The sequence below is a fragment of the Paroedura picta genome, chromosome 3, assembly GCF_049243985.1.
Source record: "Paroedura picta isolate Pp20150507F chromosome 3, Ppicta_v3.0, whole genome shotgun sequence".
Lineage (NCBI taxonomy): Eukaryota > Metazoa > Chordata > Lepidosauria > Squamata > Gekkonidae > Paroedura > Paroedura picta.
Genome location: NC_135371.1, coordinates 162,847,842 through 162,858,677, shown reverse-complemented (window position 1 = coordinate 162,858,677; position 10,836 = coordinate 162,847,842). Strand labels below are relative to the sequence as shown.

General features: G+C 45.0%; 1 long non-coding RNA gene across 1 annotated transcript; it reads right to left on the bottom strand.

Annotated features, from left to right (window-relative positions):
- Positions 1-245: 245 nt before the first annotated feature.
- Positions 246-1,655, bottom strand: LOC143831380 (uncharacterized). The gene is made up of 3 exons (XR_013228863.1): positions 1,518-1,655; positions 1,141-1,408; positions 246-647 (listed from the first exon to the last, which is right to left on the bottom strand). It is a non-coding gene; the product is annotated as an uncharacterized LOC143831380 (long non-coding RNA).
- Between the last annotated feature and the right edge of the window lie 9,181 nt (positions 1,656-10,836).

Here is a 10,836-nt window from a genome sequence, read left to right as displayed (position 1 = left end):
TTACTGAACCTTTTTTTGGAGGGGATGGGGACAGAAAGAGAGGCTGTAGGGTTACCAACTTCAAGGTAGGGCCTGGAGCTTTCCTGGAATTACGACTGATCTCCAACCTACAAAGATCAGTTCCCCTAGAGGAAAAGGCAACTTTGGAGGGCACATTCTATAGAATCCTGTCCTCCCTGAGCCCACCCCACCCTCCAAATGCCACCCTCCCCAGGTACTACTCTCTGGGAATTTCCCTAGCCAGAGCTGACAATCCTAGGAGAGGAACCCAAAAAGTTGCAAGAATCAGTTGGTCATGTAGATGTATGTAAAAACAGCAAACATTAAAGCTCTGTAATTGTGTTTTTCAATTTTTCTCAGTTTTTACGTCAAATTATTTTCATGTCCAAGAGTTGGAGGAGACAAAACTGTTGGCTTTTAAAGTTTTGAAATTGTCTGAAAAATAATGGAGATATTGCCATGCAACGCTGGAGCGCTACATTTGCTACCTTTGGCCGTGCCAGACGGACTACGACATTCATGAAGTCCACACCTTGTGCTTGGCCTCCTGGATGTTTACAGCTTGGGTTTCCGTGCCCCTTAAATTTTGCCAGTGGACGGATTTCCGTTGCATTTTTTGGTGCATCTCTTCAAGATTTCCCCCATGGCTGCAACATAAGATGTTTTCACATCGTAAAGCGGAAACAGTGATGGGAGCAACATTCAGAATGAAAACCGAGAAGCCTCTGCAAGTCCTTGTGAGTCACCCACTTGTAGAACCCTAATCCCCTTTTTGCAGCTATCCTCCTCCCAATGCTTATCTGTTGCTAAAGAATCAGATTTTTGCCTGCGCTGTTTTATCATGTCCCTTAATCTCAGCTCTGGATGGTCTGATCCATCATCCCATCATCCATAATTACACTGAATAAAATAATCCTAATAGCTGAGCCGCCAGCAATTCCCTCTAACTAGCCCCAAGTGAAGGGATCTGTGGATTTAAGCCAAATGCAATCCCTTTTCTCCTACAAACACAGCCCCTGGCAGCAAAAGCATAATCCAGATAGAATCATAGAGTTGGAAGGGGCCACACAGGCCATCTAGTCCAACCCCTTGCTCAACGCAGGATCAGCCCAAAGCATCCAAGAAAAGTGTGTATCCAACCTTTGCTTGAAGACGGCCAGTGATCTAGGCCCTTTCCTCGACCGCAAAAGTGATGAGAGCCTGCAGGCCTGAAAACAACACGTACCACTTGGGGATGGTACAGCGTGGTTGGTTTTGTCAGCTGCTGAACTCTCAAAGGAGTCACTCCGTGCTAGGGCAAGGATCCGGGGCCCAGCACAATGGAACAAGCGCTGCGGTTAACTCCAAAGGGTGAAGAGTCTGGAGGAAGCTCAGGCTAAATTCCCAGTCGGATATCGTGATCGCCTGCCTGGATGATACGAATGGGAGAATCACTGCTCAGTTCATATATGACAAAAGTGTTAGGGGTTTAAAAATTCAAACTCCCCCCTCCCACCCACAACCAACTAAATCAGTACCTGAGACAGAAGGGGAAGGTGGAAGGAAAGCTGCACCACACACCTCAGAAGCATTGGTGTCTAAATGTAGCTGCAGAATGTAATTGTTGTGCAAGACCGCAGTGGGCCCAGGCCAATGGGCCCCACTGCAACTGGACTGTCTAAACTCCACTCATAAAACTGGAAACAGAGTTGCACACCAAGTTCTCCTTTCTCATATCAAGGGCGTTTAACATGGGAGCCTGTCAGTAAAGCCAAACCTCGTACAGACAACTTCCCCTTATATACTCTTTTGTGTCCGCATTTCCTCACTCCCACCCTCATTGTCTGAAAGGCGGAGGTTGACAGTCCATGCGCCCGCCTCGGGGAAGTTGATGCCTTCATGAAACAGAAAGACAAAGATTTCGCAAAGGTACATTTTATTTCAAACCGGTTTGGCTGCGGTTATAGCCAAGTAGCTTCCTGTGCAAGTCTGCTTATCAAATTGGACATCTAAAGGATTTCAGAGAAATGATCAGGTTGAACCATTGACCCACCTCCAGAAAATGCATATTTGCTTTCAAACTTTTGCTTCTAAGAAATATCTATGTTTGTGGGCCTACTTGCAGTTTTTGGCCATTTCTAGCCTAGTATGTAAGAGCCTCTTGTGGCGCAGGGTTGTAAGGAAGCAGACAGGCAGTCTGAAAGCTCTGCCCGTGAGGCTGGGAGTTCAATCCCAGCAGCCGGCTCAAGGTTGACTCAGCCTTCCGCGGTCGGTAAAAGGAGTACCCAGCTTGCTGGGGGGTAAACGGTAATGACTGGGGAAGGGACTGGCAAACCAACCCGTATTGAGTCTGCCATGAAAACGCTAGAGGGAGTCACCCCAAGGGTCAGACATGACTCGGTGCTTGCACAGGGGATACCTTTACCTTTTTTAGCCTAATATGTAGAGAGGAAAGGGGGTGAAAAGGGCCAAGCATTTAATTTTTCCCTAATGGCCCTATACCTGATAGCCATTAAGCAATGTTGCCTGACCCTCCATTTTATGGTTCGGTTCCCAACCAAGCAAACAACCTTCCTTAATTGCTGGAAACAGAAGGTGCAACAGATCACTCACCCTCCCTAGCGTGGAATGAGGCCAGTTTTTCTGGTTGCTGCAGAAAGCTTTCCATTTTCTACTTGTAAAAGAAACTCTAAGAATTCACTTATTATTATTATTATGAGGTCCATATCACAAGCAAAGTGAATGTTTATATTTTGCATTCTCACCACAATCACTGGAGTGCACCCTTTGCACATGCACACGGACGGTTCACAATGCACCTCTGCCGCCTCTCCTCCAGCGTCATCAATAGAGAGTCCCCCCCCCCCCAGACTGAGAGGTCGAACCTACCCAGGGATTATCATTGTTATTGTTTTGTTGAAATGCTGTTCTAGTTGGCATCATATATCATGATTTTTATCCGTTATATTGTTATATGTTCTATGTAAATGTTCTACAATGTTTTATGTAAACTGCCCAGAGCCGTAGGGAAGGGTGATATAAAATCTAAATAAATAAATAAAATCAATGCATACTGTCAAACCAGCACGCCAAGAGTCCTGATTGGTCTTTACAGACAGTTCCCATTGGTCCATAAGCCTTCTGCCAAGGCAGTCTCTGAGACGGTGAATTATGGTCCTTCGTTTGCATGAGTCTGTAGTACCACCTTGACTGCATGGCAAGTAGCCTTGCTGCCTTAAGACCAGGCTTTCTCTTTTACCATTGAGAAACCCCTGAAATGTTCTTCAGGCTTCTAGATACCCCAGAAGTGGTGCAATTGGGCAGAATAAGGTTGGGAAGCAGAGCTGTGGTCACGCCCACCTGGGGCCCCTCCCCTTCCCAGGCCCATTATTGGCCATTTGGGGATGGGGGGGGACAGGCCCATTGACCATATATGGACATACTACTCAGCTCCTGGCTAGGAATCCCTGCTCTATGGCATTATACCATTCTGAATCCCCTCTCCTGAAATTCTACTCTCCCTGAGCTCCAGTTCTAAATCTCTAGGAACTAGTCAATCTAGAGGTGGCGATCTTAGCTGTATGCAGTTCCCTCCTCCCATTTTTCTCCTCCAACAGCCCTATAAAGTAGATATTGTTGGAATCAGCAAGATTTGTAGTCAGCATGATTCAACAGCATTTGAAGAATATCCTCCAGGGAGCATGGGGAGAGATATGTAGTTAGCATATTTAGATTAGGAATATCCTTTTGTTTTTAAATAATCTCCTCCAGTATCCTGATCAGCTCATTTGGAGTCTATCTGCTCTTTTGAGCACTTGTCCTTTCTAATTCCCTCCAGTTAGTCAGGTTTATCGCCTCTCTCTTTATATAGATGCTTCTCTTCTCAATAAAGCTATTTGTTTACTATTTAAGGATCCAGTGCTTAGCCTTTCCTTTGCATATTTAAACTCTTAACCATTTATATTACGATGATTACACTTCTACATATGAAACTGAAAGAGATGTAATCATCTTAATATCTATCTTACAGGGCTACTGGAGGAGAAAATGGAGGAAGAGAGAACTCCATACAGTTTTAGATCGCTTTTCTTCCTTCATGATTGAAATGATTGTTTCCTTGGGTATAGTAACCCTTTGTCTTTTTTTATATATATCCACCTGCTGCATCAGTCTCAAATAAGAAGGGGAAGGCAAGCCACAATATTCTCATATCTGCACCACTGGTAATGATTAAATCCAGGTTTTGTTTTTTTTGTAAATAAACAGTATGGTGTGGGGGAAACTTAGGTACATGTTCTTCATGCCATAAGATGGGCTTGTAACAGCTGAGGGCAGAGATGTACCCATGCTGCCACCTAATGGTAAAGGTACTATGGAAACCATGCAAGTGTGACCATCGCTGGAAATGAAACTGAAGACAGATATGAATGGGATTTTCTTAAGATGGAATTGCGCTTCTGTGGCTTTCACAAATGAATCCTCAAGAATCAGCCTGCAGCTTTCTTGTTCATGGACCTGAAAAACTACACACAGGAAGAAGAAGAGTTGGTTCTTATATGCCACTTTTCTCTACCCGAAGGAGGCTCAAAGCAGCTTACATTTGCCTTCCCTTTCTTCTCCCCACAATAGACACCCTGTGGTGGGTGACGCTGAGAGAGCCCTGATTTCACTGCTCGGTCAGAACAGCTCTATCAGTGCTGTGTCAAGCCCAATGTCACCCAGCTGGCTGCATGTGGGGGAGTGCAGAATCGAACCCGGCATGCCAGATTAGAAGGCCGCACTCCTAACCACTACACGAAACTGGGTGACCACATTTGTTTACGGCAGCCTTTCTCCCCTTTTTTACCATTGAGAAACTCCTGAAATATACTTCAGCCTCCGAGAAATCCCAGGAGTGGCACAATCATGCAGAAAATCTTAAAGATGTCTCTGGGGTGTTTTTGTTTTGATTTTTAAAGACCCAGCCTGATGTACAGTTCTGGATAGCTAAAAACCTTGGGAGCTGTGATGTAGAATCATAGAATCATAGAGTTGGAAGGGGCCATACAGTCCATCAACCCCCTGCTCAACGCAGGATCAGCCCAAAGCATCCTAAAGCATCCAAAAAAAGTGTGTATCCAACCTTTGCTTGAAGACTGCCAGTGAGGGGGAACTCACCACCTCCTTAGGCAGCCTATTCCACTGCTGAACTACTCTGACTGTGAAATATTTTTTTCCTGATATCTAGCCTATATCGTTGTAAGGTAAAGGTAAAGGCATCTCCTGTGCAAGCACCGAGCCATGTCTGACCCTTGGGGTGATGCCCTCTAGCGTTTTCATAGCAGACTCAATACGGGGTGGTTTGCCAGTGCCTTCCCCAGTCATTACTGTTTTCCCCCCAGCAAGCTCGGAAGGATGGAAGGCTGAGTCAATCTTAAGCCGGCTGCTGGGATTGAACTCCCAGCCTCATGGGCAAAGCTTTCAGATGGCTGCCTTAACACTCTGCGCCACAAGAGGCTCCTATATCGTTGTACTTGTAGTTTAAACCCATTATTGCGTGTCCTTTCCTTTGCAGCCAATGGGAACAGCATCCTGCCCTCCTCCAAATGACAACCTTTCAAATACTTAGAGGGCTATCATGTCCCCTCTCAACCTCCCTTTCTCCAGGCTGAACATTCCCAAGTCCCTCAACCTATCTTCATAGGTCCCTTGGCTCCAGATCATCCTCGTCGCTCTCCTCTGTACCCTTTCAATTTTATCTACGTCCTTCTTGAAGTGAGGCCTCCAGAACTGCACACAGTACTCCAGGTGTGGTCTGACCAGTGCTGTATACAATGGGACTATGACATCTTGTGATTTTGATGTGATGCCCCTGTTGATACAGTCCAAAATGGCATTTGCCTTTTTTACAGCTGCATCATACTGCCTGCTCATGTTTAATTTACAGTCCACAAATAGAAGCGTATCCCCCATCCAGTAGGTATGCTTTTCATTTTTCTGACCCAGATACAGAACTTTACACTTATCTTTATTAAATTGCATCTTGTTCTCATTTGCCCATTTTTCCATTGTTTTCAGATCTCGTTGAACTCTGTCTATCTTCTGGAGTATTTGCCAATCCTCTGAATTTGGTGTCATCTGCAAACCTGATGAGTAGTCCCTCCACCCCCTCATCTAGATCATTAATAAATATGTTAAAATGTACCGGACTGAGCTCTGAGGTACCCCACTACTCACCTCCCTCCAGTCTGATGAAACACCATTGACAACAAGTATTTGAGTGCGGTTCTCTATCCAATTCCCTATCCATCTAACTATCTGAAAATCCAGATTGCAGTCCTTCAATTTATCCATCAGAACATCATGGGGAACCTTATCAAAAGCTTTACTAAAATCCAAGTAAGAAGAAGAAGAAGAAGAAGAAGAGTTGGTTCTTATATGCCGCTTTTCCCTACCTGAAGGAGGCTCAAAGCGGCTTACAGTCGCCTTCCCTTTCCTCTCCCCACAACAGACACCCTGTGAGGTGGGTGAGGCTGAGAGAGCCCTGATATTACTGCTCAGTCAGAACAGCTTTATCAGTGCCGTGATGAGCCCAAGGTCACCCAGCTGGTTGCATGTGGGGGAGCGCAGAATTGAACCCGGCACGCCAGATTAAAAGTCCGCATTCCTAACCACTACACCAAGCTGGCTCTCCAGTAAATGACATCAACCGAATTTCCACGATCCAGCAAACCTGTTACTTGGTCAAAAAAGGAAACCAGACTGGTCTGACAGGGCCTATTGGAGACAAATCCATGCTGACTTCCTTGGATCACCAAATTATTATTATTATTGTTATTGTTATTTCCCGCCTCCCCCGATAGGCTCGAGGCAGGTCACAACAACTAACCCCATTAAAATTCCCATTAAAACATCAATCTACTAACATGATGGCTAAAAATCCCATCCCTCCCCCAATTGTCCTCCAGATGTTTGCAGATCACTCCCTTTAATATCTGCTCCATTATCTTACCCACCAAAGAGGTCAGACTCACTGGTCTGTAGTTTCCCGGGTTATCCTTACTCCCTTTTTTGAAGATTGGAATAACGTTTGCAGAGATTTGCCTAATTTGGTCTCTGTTCTTTGCTGTTGGGCAAACCCAAGCACTGGGGTAGCATCAAAAGGTCAGTCTTTGGTCTCTGTATAATCACCAGAAATATAGGTTTTCTTAGAATCTCGAAAGAATCTTTCTGTGTCAAAGGTCGAAAGCTAAAAAACATCCTGAAACTTGATAATGGAATGTGTACATAACTATAAGCTTTGACAAACGTCTATGTCCATTGACATGTGTATTGTGAAGTCTGTTCTCCTGAGCTCTAAAACAAATGAAAGGTTAGCCTGCTCAAGTGGCCAACCAAGCTCCCAAGTGACCTAGCAGAAAGATGGAACTCCGGAGCAGGCTGTCACGAACCATGACTGACCCACTCTATCAGAAGCGACCCTCTCAAATAGAACTTCTCCAGACACAGGTGGAGCTAAGAAGCTAGTCTTTATTGAAAGGATCCATAGGATGATGTGGAATACAGCATGGTGGATGCAGAGGATGCATTGACACAGACAAGGATAGGTCACCCTTGTAGGGGTAATTATAGAAGGGTACTTCGTGCGGGAAGAAGGAAGGGGAGGACAGAAGGAGGAGGAGGACACATAGGAAGACATCTGACATGCCCTTAAGGTTGTTCTTGGCAGTACATTTCCAGCAACCTCCAAACAAACCAAGGACAAGTGGGGTGATAAGAGAGTTCTCAGTGCTCTTGCAGCGGGGGAGGGAGAGCCTCCCTGAATAATAAAACCTGCCCAAAAGTCAGGGGAGGTTCAAAGAGATAAAGTGCAAGTGTTTCAAAAACACTTTTTTAATCTGGTGAGAATATGCTGAATAGCACACATAACATTCTGTTAGTCGTTTCCTGCTCCCTATAAGACAATAATGATTCTTTAGTAAAAGAGCTCACCCTGGCTTTTGCTGTATTAATCGTCTGGGGTGGAAAGTGTCTTTCTATTAGAGGCAGCCAGTTTATCTGCTGCTTTTTCAAAATCTGCTTTACAGGTGTTAATTCTACGACGTCTCAAAAGCATCTCCCCTCCTTGTTATAAGATTTCAACATTGTCTCCCAACATTGGCGAACTTTCCCATAGATGCAGTCGTGACTAACTTACCTTGTAGCTTCAAACATCATGCAAGGTTATATGTTCTTGATTTTCTTAAAATATGTCGAAGATGTCTATTCCTTCTTGCTAACAAAGTCTGTTTGCAATTAGCAGTTACAAGATTCTCATACATGTAAATGTATTTTGGCCATTGACCAACGATCTTTTAACAATTTGTCCATCTTTGAAGTCGGGCATGCCTGCGGTACAAAGACACTCCCACTTTTGAGGCTCAGCTTATCTAATATCTATTTAGATGAGTTATAAACTGTTTCTAATCTGCCCAAGGCCATTAAGGTTACATTGCTGCTTGGTTTTTGTGTTCCACCCCCAAGGCTCTTATGTTCTGGGGCTCTGAAATGAGAGGATGGAGCACAAGGACCTTTTCTATGATCTTTTGGGTCAGCGGTATGTAAATTTAATTAATAATAATCTGTTCCACATAATATATTTCTGATAAGGGCTTGGAGGAGGAGCATGTCTCATGACTTAAATGCCACTCAGCACTTAACACCCATTCAGGGCACCTGTCCCGCCCCTGAGTGCCTCCTCTTCCAACCAGCTTGCCTGTCTGTCCAGTGGCCAGCCAATCGCCTTCCGTCCTCCACCCCTCCTTCTAATTCCCTCCGAGGCTCGGAGGCTGCAGATCCCTGCCCCATGAGAGTTGCCCCTGCCAGTGAGTTCCCTAACAGCTGACTACAGGCTTTCCATTTCCATGCGCAAAATTCTTCCACCACCACCCCCTCCAATCTAGCACCCATTGTATTCCTGAATGCAATGGGCTTGGCACCTAGTTAATAATGAAGCCCAACATTGATCCCCCCACCTCCCCCGTACGACTGGCTATATCCACGACACAGGTTCAGGCTCTCCTCTCTTCCTTGGACTCTGCTTGCTGGTCTTCTGCCAGACACTTTCAACCTAGCCTACCTTGCAAGGTTGTTTTAAGATCTTCTGTAACTCGCTCTATGCGGGCCTGCCTTTGGCTTTGACCCGGAAACTACAACTGGTCCAAAACGCAGGGGCCAGGGTCCTAATAGCAACACCATGGAGGGCCCACATCCAGCCCATTCTCCACCAGCTTCAATGGTTGCCAGTTGAATTCCGGATCAGGCTAAAGGTTCTGGTAATTATCTTCAAGGCCATATGTGTACCTGAGGGACCGCCTCCCTTCCTATGTCCCCCAAAGAGCACTACGCTCCGCCGTCACCAACTGGCTAATGATCCCTGACCCTAAAGAAGCCCACCTGACCTCAACCAGGGCCAGAGCTTTCTCTGTCCTGGCCCCCACCTAGTGGAATGAGCTCCCAGAGGAGATCAGTGCCCTGACAGAGCTAAAACAGGGCCTGCAAAAGGGAGCTCTTCCACCAGGCATTTGGTTGACACCAAGCACAACCAACAACATCTACAGGGCCTCTGCCCCCCTCCCTCTCCCCACCCCCAGAAATCCATCACGGCATTCTGCCCCTGGACCTGTTTGAATTATTACTGTTTAATGTTGTTCTGTTACCCTGTTATCAGTTAGTATCATTCATGTTATAGTTATTTATATATATGGTTCATTGTATAGTTCTCAGTTCAAACAGCCCTGAACCTTTGGGGTGGGCGGTATATAAATGTGAATAAAATAAATAAATAAATCAGAATAGGGGATGGGAGAACAGCATGCATGGCCTTAGATTTTGGAGGAAGGCTGGGAATAAAATTCACTCAACAAATACCTTAAAGCCGGCACACGTGGTTCAAAGAGATAAGGTGTCAGTGTTTCAAAAACACTTTTTTAATCTGGTGAGAATATGCTGAATAGCACACATAACGTTCTGTTAGTAGTTTCCCGCTCCCTATAAGACAATAATGATTCTCCAGTAAAAGAGCTCACCCTGGCTTTTGCTCTATTAATCGTCTGGGGGGGGGGGGGAAGTGTCTTTCTATTAGAGACGGCCAGTTTATCTACTGCTTTTTCAAAATCTGCTTTACAGGAGTTAATTCTACGATGTCTCAAAAACATCTCCCCTCCTCGTTATGAGATTTCAACATTGTCTCCCAACATTGGCGAACTTTCCCTCCTGATAGATGCAGTCGTGACTAACTTACCTTGTAGCTTCAAACATCGTACAAGGTTATGTGTTCTTGATTTTCTTAAAATATGTCGAAGATGCTTGTTCCTTATTGCTAACAAAGTCTGTTTGCAATTAGCAGTTACAAGATTCTCATACACGTAAATGTCGTTTGGGCACCGACCAACGATCTTTTAACAATCTGTCCATCTTTGAAGTTGGGCATGCCTGCGGTACAAAGACACTCCCACTCTTGAGCCTCAGCATATCTAATATCTATGTAGATGAGTTATAAGACGATATATAAATGTGATTAAACAAAGGTGGCAAAATTATACAGAAGAACTATACAAAAGCGAGCTTAACATCCCTGATGACCACAATGGGGTAGTTACTGACCTGGAGCCAGACTTACTGGAATGTGAAGTCAAATGGGCCTTCGGAAGTCTGAGCAACAATAAAGCTAGTGGTGGTGACAGCATTGTAGTTGAACTATTCAAAATCTTAAAGGACGATGCAGTAAAAGTGCTACACTCAATATGCCAGCAAATTTGGAAAACTCAACAATGGCCACAGGATTGGAAAAGGTCAGTTTACATTCCAATCCCAAAGAAGGGCAATGCCAAAGAAAGT